General features: G+C 37.6%; 1 long non-coding RNA gene across 1 annotated transcript; it reads right to left on the bottom strand.

Annotated features, from left to right (window-relative positions):
- Positions 1 to 2,595: 2,595 nt before the first annotated feature.
- On the bottom strand, positions 2,596 to 6,463 carry LOC148122578 (uncharacterized). Its single transcript, XR_015737436.1, has 3 exons — positions 6,313 to 6,463; positions 5,847 to 5,962; positions 2,596 to 3,537 (listed from the first exon to the last, which is right to left on the bottom strand). It is a non-coding gene; the product is annotated as an uncharacterized LOC148122578 (long non-coding RNA).
- Positions 6,464 to 7,991: the final 1,528 nt, after the last annotated feature.

The raw sequence follows: 7,991 nt of genomic DNA, 5'->3' as shown, positions 1-7,991 counted from the left end.
TTTAGTCCCACAAATGTGGACACTTTTTGTAGTAAAAGGAGCAGTGGGCCTCTTTCCCACCACCTGGCTTTTGACCGGCTAGTTTATGCCCAAAATAACAACAAACAAATTGTATTCATTTAAATACTGCCTGGCCCATTATATCTAGCTTCTTCTTGGCTGACTCTCACATCTTAATTAACCCATTTCTAGTAATCTGTATATCACCACATGACTGTGGCTTATTGGAAAGGATCTAACCCACGTCCATCTTGGTCTGGAGCTTCATGGTGTCTGCCTTACTTTGCTGCTTTCTCCCAGCATTCTGTTCGGTCTATTCCACCTATCTAAGCTGCTGTCCTATCAAAGGCCAAGGCAGTCTCTTTATTTGACTAATGAAAGTAACACATAGAAGATCCACCTACATCAACTTTTACTATGCTCTGTATTGCCTTCAATTTTCTCAACTCTTCTCTAGTTTGGTAAAAGGCAGAATTTAGGCTCTGAATATCAGAGTAACCACCAACTTTTGGCATGGTTTCTGGTTATAGCTGTGTATATTGATAAATATTGATGGAGATATATCAGATGAGTGTGCATACCTGTAATAATCTCAGTTAGACATATTTTTAGCCTCTTGAGATACAGTGAGACATGGCTTCTTGTTGAAATTTTACAATTAAAATAGATCCTAGTAGGAGCTTATCCAAAAGTAAGCTAATACTGGTAATTTACTTTCTTGATGGAGGTGTCATGGAAAAGCATCCCTATTAATATGCCTTTACATTATTTGATTTCGGAAGTATCACACATGTGTGATGAATCATGACCATCAAGAGGACTCAGTTCCTCCTGGACAGCATAAAAGGCTGGTACCAACACCATCCCAAGAGGTTGTGTACATATTTTGAAAAATGGGAATATTCCCCTCTGATCTAAGTTCTGATGGTGTTATTGTTACCAGGTGAGAACTTCTTAACTCTTCATGTTTTCTCAAAGAAATAAATCACCCAAGACACAAGTTGAGCAGAAGTGTGTTTACCAAAGCATAGAAACTCAAGGTGAATGTACATTATAGAACAAAATTGGAGCAGGCTTGTCTGAAGGTAGGAGTCCACTGGGCTTTGCAGGATAGAATATACAGAAGTTTCTTATGGTCCCAACTCTATAATGTCATTGTTAAATTTCCCTCTTGGAAACTCCTTCTCTTCTAAAGGAAACTGTTCTAGGACCAAGATGTCCCTACAGGTTTTACTTTCCTGCCTATTACCGTACTCACTGGTGACTCTTATGCCCAAATCCACAGGGTCCCCACAAAATCCAACAAAGGAGACCGAGTCCCATATGTAAAAGCAAAGAATCATTATTTTAATCAAATTTGCAAACTCAGTCTCTCTGCATGCCCAATGTATTGGAATAGCCATAGGGTCCCAAGCTCAGTTAGAATTGGGATTTTATAGTAGTAAAGGTGGAAGTGAGGGGGATCTCTGGGATTCATGACCCCTGGTTGGCTGATAGCTGTCTAGGGGTGTTCTGGTGAGTATGTGCTGACAGGTGTTTCTATCTACAGTGCATGGAAAGGCAGATATTTTCTTTGAATGGTCTGCTCTTGGGTGAGGACTGGGTAATTTCAGCTTGTGGTTCTTTCCTGATAACAGGTATTGCTTCAGGGTAAACTGAGACTTAGGCCTCTTACTAAATTTTTCAAGGGCCAAGTTGGAAGTAAAGAACTTCCTTTGGGTGACCTGCCCAGATTTAACTTATCATGGCTGGCCCTCGCAATGACATTTATGGTCATTGGGAAAGTCCTCTTGTGCCTTAGTTTCTTACAAGGCAGAAGGAGCCCAACTCTAGCTTCAAAAGGACAGTTGAAAACATCAGGAGACACAGCAATCAAGGCAAAGCATTAGTCCCCTTGTCTCTCCCACAGGATGTACCTAACTAAAAAAGGTTGTTGGGCATGACTCTGGCTCTTTTCTGCTCCTATGGGCTTAGCTACCTGTTCTTAACAATATCAATCCTTTCTTAAAACTTCATTGTTGTTAACCATTGCTTTATAGTGCTTTTTTCTTCTGAAATGTTCTCCTAGATGTTGTGTTTCTACAAATCTTCACAAATTGAACTATTCTTGATGTTTTATGTATTGGAAAGTTATCAAAAATATAAGTGCTTAATTCTGACAAGTAATACTATTAAGATTTTGAGATGGTTCAGTGGTTAGTAGCATTAACTGCTCTTGCAAAGAACACAGGTTTTATCCCAGCACCCATATTGTATCTTGCAACCATTTATAATTACAGGTCCAGGGGATATACCACCCCATCTTTCTTGCAAGCACATGGTGCACAAATATGCATGCAAACAGAACATCCATCCATACAAAGTAACAATTTGTAAAATAAACCCTATTTTTAAATAAGATTTTATTTCAACAATGCATATGTATCATCAATTTAAGAAGCTGAGTTCTACATTGAATGATTAGGTTATGTATATCTATTCTAACAGTTATCTTTTTATGCCTCTTTATAAAATTAATTCAGTCTTTTTATTCCTTTGATTACTTTGGAAAAATTGGCAATTCCTTTATTTTAAAGAAAAGTGAACATTCTAGAGTTTTATCATAATAAATGTTAATTTTATTTTAATTTCTCTTACTGAAGAACCTAAAAATATCATTTATTTTCTACTAAAATAACTAAATATTTACTGAATACTTCCTATTATTTCTGCATGAAGCATAAGCAATAGAGAGGCATGGAAGAAAGAAAGACAAGAATTTTAAAATGGGAAGACTTGTGGAACAGTGGGAAAGGACAAGGTCTTTTCTCGGTTTACTTTTATTGCCATAACAAGAAACCGGATGAGAAGAGACACCCAGTCTCACAGCTCTGAAGACTGACAAATCCAGGGCCAATGTGTCAGCATCTGCCCAGGGGCTGTTGGTGGATCACAGCAGGGTGGGAAGCATCACATGGAAAGAGCTAGGTTTACCTAGAGTCACTCTCATTGTCACAACATTAGTCAGTTATTAATTGATTATTTTGTAGTTGTCAATCAAAGCAAACTCTTCCCTTCCCAACGTCCTTAAGTATGGGTCTCTGATGTCAAGGCAAAAGCAAGGATTTTAATTAAGGTTCTATAGCGGAGATGTCAGATAGCTTGAAGTTGGGTAGAGGTAAAGATGAGAACATTGAAAACAGTTTTCTGCAGCTGTTTGCAGATGAACTCAAGCAGAGAATTCAGCAAATGCTACATAAGGCCTACAGTGCTGTCTACTGTTCTAGGTTTCCTTCTATAGAACACCTCTCTCAGAATGCCACTAACCATGCACAGGAAAGGCCCACACCATTGACAAATAGTATGCAGAGATTTGGTGTGAAGTGTAAGGGAACAGAGATGACATTCACAACCGGGAGTTAGGGCATGGGATTTTAGAAAGGTTTCAGCTTCTTTTGGCAGATATAGCGTTGGTATACAGCACATTTTTCAGAAAGAACCGCGATTCCTGAGATAATGGCACATCTGTTGTCTTCACTCGTGACATTGATTTGTAAGCTGAAGAGTAAAGAAAAGCTGCTCTTAGTGTTTAGAATTATTATTTTTTTTGTTATCACATTGGTCCTTTATTTTCTTTGGACTATAAAGAATGCTATAGATTTCATAGTGTTTAAGCATAGTAAACACATGGTAACAAAAATTATAAACACATAGAAACATTAAAGATACTGATGATGAAAACCTCTAGATCTTTTATTTGTACCCTTACTGTAAAAGAATCCTTCCAGCAGGAATCTTTATAAAGATGTACAGAAAGGGAAAGGCTTGAGAATGAGAGATGAAACCTCCTCATTCTACTACTAACAAGGCATGTGATCATGAGAAAATCATATTCATTTTTCTAAGATTCATTTCCTTAAATACATAGGGTATAACCTACTAATGTCTAAGGATAGTGTTGATGTATACATATATGCATAAGAATAGTTACTCTCAGTAGGTACTCATAAAGTATTCAACTTACAGAGTGAACGCAGTGAATCTAGAGAATTGGTTGCAGAAAAGCAAAGAACCTGAAGTCCTGGGGAGAAGAATCAGGTTCCACCCCTTCTCACCCTGGTGGCTGGGGAGTCTTTGCTTTATCACTCTAGTCCCACACCCAGCAGTTCTGGGATCACTGCAGGTGAGAATGAGACCAGAAGTCAAGCACTAACACAGACACCTTCGGGACTGATTACAAGAAAGGAGTGAGTTTAAGACTAGCCTGTCTCTAACATAGTGTATCACACATCAGGCAGTAGGTAGGGCTCCCTCACAGATGTCTCTTTACTCATCTTCATTTTTCTTGGAGACCCTTGGGCATGAACCGTAAATTTGATGTCATCCTAGTACGCAGCATGCTAATCAAACTATGAACTTCCCTCAACTGGGTTTCTGCAAATGTCCCTACATTTTATTTTCCATCCTTTAGCTTATTTCTTCAATCTTTATATCTTTTTTTTTTAACAACCCATCTTCTCATCTAAAGGCTTCTTTTTAAAAAGACTTTGATGGTTTATGAGAGCTTTCCTAGACAGGCTTCTGGTGAGGTCTCTAAAATTATCTAATTTATTCCCAAAAATAATCCTGGATGCAAAACTTTTATTTTCCACTTGATTTTCTTACCCCAAGACAAGTACTCAGGGAGTTCAGATATTTACTTTTGTATGTGTGAGAGAGTGGGGGAGGAGGGAGAGAGGAAAGGTCAGAATTTGAGAAGAAGTCAGAGGACAATTTTAGGGAGATCCTCCCTTTCTACCTTGTTTCTATCACTGTGTCATGTACTCCAGGTTCACTGTCCTAGGTGCCTCTAGGTGATTTTCCTGTCTCCACTTCCCATCTCTCTGTAGGAGTGCTGTGATAGAGATGAGCCCTTGTAGGCCTGGCTTTTTATATGCTTTCTGTGAACTGAACTGGGAGGTTACACAGGTACAGCTTTTACCCAGAGCTGTTTCCTCAGGCCAGCAAAAACAAAAGCAGGGTTTTACTGACTCTCTTTCCATTGTAGCAGGGTGACCTCCAAATTTCCCTGGTCACTACCAGCTAATCAGAATGTTGCTTGATCCACAGAGTAAAATGGCAGATCATCTGAGATTAATTTTAGACTTTACATATGTTTTTTTACTTATCATATTTTCACTTTTAGTCAAAATTATGTAATCATTTACATCACAGCACAATTAATAAACAAACGTGAAAACCAAGATCAACACACACACACACAAACACACACTGAAATGAAACCTTGTTATATATGAAAATATTTTGAAATGGCAATGTCTATTCTGATTCTGTCCAAAGAGTTTTATTTCATGACACAATATGCTCCAACTTTTTTGCCACAATTCTAAAAGTAGTGCTTAAGAATTTCTGAGTAGGGACTGACTTAGTGGCTAAGTGTGCTTACTGCTCTTCCAGAGGACCCAGATTCAGGGTCCAACATGCACAGGGCAGCTCACAATCATCTGTAACTCCAATTAGAGAATCTGATGTCCTCTTCTGACCTCTGTGAGCTCGGCATGCACATGATACACATACATACACTGAGGCACACACACATAAGATAAAATGAATAAATAATTTTTAAAAAAATTCTATGTAAGTATGTATTTCTTGTAGTTTAAAACTAAGTTATAAATAAACTCATACATACAATTATAAAGAGTTGATGTCTACTGGTACATCAGAAGATTCAACCACATTCTGAATTGTCTTTTCATCCTATTCTGACCCTCTCAAAAATTTAAAAACTAAATTAATATTACAAAATTCAGCGTGCAGTGAATAGACGTGAATTGAGCATTTAAATTAGCTCATTTAATACTTACACATCAGTATTTAAAATAGATCCATTTATCCACTTCCAGATCTTCTCTGCTGGTCCATAATTTAATCCAATAAAAAAATCCATTTTATTTCTACTTGAGAAATCCTGAATGAATTTCTATAATCAAAACAAAGTTGTAGATTTAATCTAAAATCTGTTTGTTTAGTATTCACTTTCTTCTATTAACCTTCTTAAACACTATTATTCCATTTGAAGTGCCTCTTAGCTCCCAACCAACGTAATTCTCCCTGTTTTGTGAAACTGTTCTCTATATATTCAAGTATATATAATTGATTCACCCCACTTTATTTAGTTTTTATATCATAAATCTGATTAGTCTCTCAGAATATGAGATGTTTATTATCCAAGACTCTACATTTCAGCATAGACCATTGTTTAAAGTTCAGAGGTATCAACATAGCTTATAGAGTGCATTATGTTCTACTGAGCAACGTTTATCAATTTACCAATTCTTCTTTGTTGTCAATGAGCAGCAAAGTGGCTTCTCTCGCAAAGCAGTCAACGTGACCTTCAGCCCAAGAATCGGAAGTTTGAGAAATAAATAAGCATTTATCCTTGTATGGTTGCCAATCTTTCAGGCATGTTAGTATGCCTGTTCTCCCTAGAGTAAGAAAGAAGACATGTATATATTTCTGCTCTGTTCCTGCTACACAATAATCAACTCCACACAGCAGCTGCTTAATTAACCCATTCTGGAACAAGGTTAATATTTCTCCCCTCCCACTGAGGCCATAAAATTTCCCCAGTTCAGCTGCCTTGCACACTGGGCCTGCTCTGTAGGGGCATCCCGGAAAGAGGGAGTGCCTGTGCTTCAATACCCTGCCTGGGGAAAGGTAGGCATTCTATCAGTGAACTCCCTGCCCAACAAGGGAACCTGACCCGATACCAGAAGTTCCAATAGAGAGCATTGGATCGAAGAGATGGGCAGACGCCAAGGCAAGACCTCCTCCAACAATCCGAAAAACAACATGAAAATATCAGATCCCAACGACCCTACAACAGAAGGATTTGAACACTCTAACCCAAATGAAGTGGAAAAAAGTGCCATTATGAAAGCAATAGAGTCCCTTAAACAGGATATGAATAACTCCCTTAAGGAACTGGTCGAGAAGTATAACAAAAAGTTTGAAGAAATGAGTATAGAAATGGATGAGAAATATAACAAAAAGTTTGAAGAAATAAGTAAATCCGTGAGTGATACCCTGAGAAACCAAGAAAAAACACTCAAACAAGTAAAGGAAACAGTCCAAGAATTGAAAACTGAAATGGAGGCAATGAAGAAAACACAAAACGAGAACCGGCTGGATATGGAAAACCTAGGTAAACGAGCGGAGACTACAGAATCAAGCATAACCAATAGAATACAAGAGATAGAAGAACGAATCTCAGATTCTGAAGATACCATAGAGAAAATAAATGCTCTGGTCAGAGAAAACGGCAAATCCAACAAATTCTCTTCACAAAACATTCAGGAAATCTGGGACACAATAAAAAAACCAAATCTAAGAATAATAGGGATTGAAGAAGGAGAAGAACTGTAGATCAAAGGCCCAGAAAATATATTCAACAAAATTATAGAAGAAAACTTTCCCAACCTAAAGAACGATATTCCTATGAAGGTTCAAGAAGCATACAGAACACCGAATAGATTGGATCAGAAAAAAACATCCCCGCGTCATATAATAATCAAAACACAAAACATAAATATTAAAGAAAAAATTTTAAGAGCTGCAAAGGAAAAAGGTCAAGTAACTTATAAAGGTAAACTTATCAGGCTTACACCGGATTTCTCTATGGAAACCATGAAAGCCAGAAGATCCTGGATAGAGGTACTGCAGAAACTAAGAGACCATGGATGCAAACCCAGACTAATATACCCTGCCAAGCTACTGTTCACTATCAACGGAGAAAACAAAATATTCCAGGATAAAAACAAATTTAAACAATACGTAGCTACTAATCCAGCCTTACAGAGAATATTAGAAGGAAAATCACTACCGAAGGAATCCAACATTCCCAACACGGCCTACAATAACTCGAACATCTAGCGACCATTCACAAGCACAAATTAAAGAAGAAAAACACATATACTCTACTACCTAACAAAAAAAAAATGACCAGAGTC

Source organism: Myodes glareolus, chromosome 3, assembly GCF_982192425.1.
Source record: "Myodes glareolus chromosome 3, mMyoGla1.1, whole genome shotgun sequence".
Classification (NCBI taxonomy): Eukaryota; Metazoa; Chordata; class Mammalia; order Rodentia; family Cricetidae; genus Myodes; species Myodes glareolus.
This window is presented reverse-complemented; position numbering and strand designations above follow the sequence as displayed.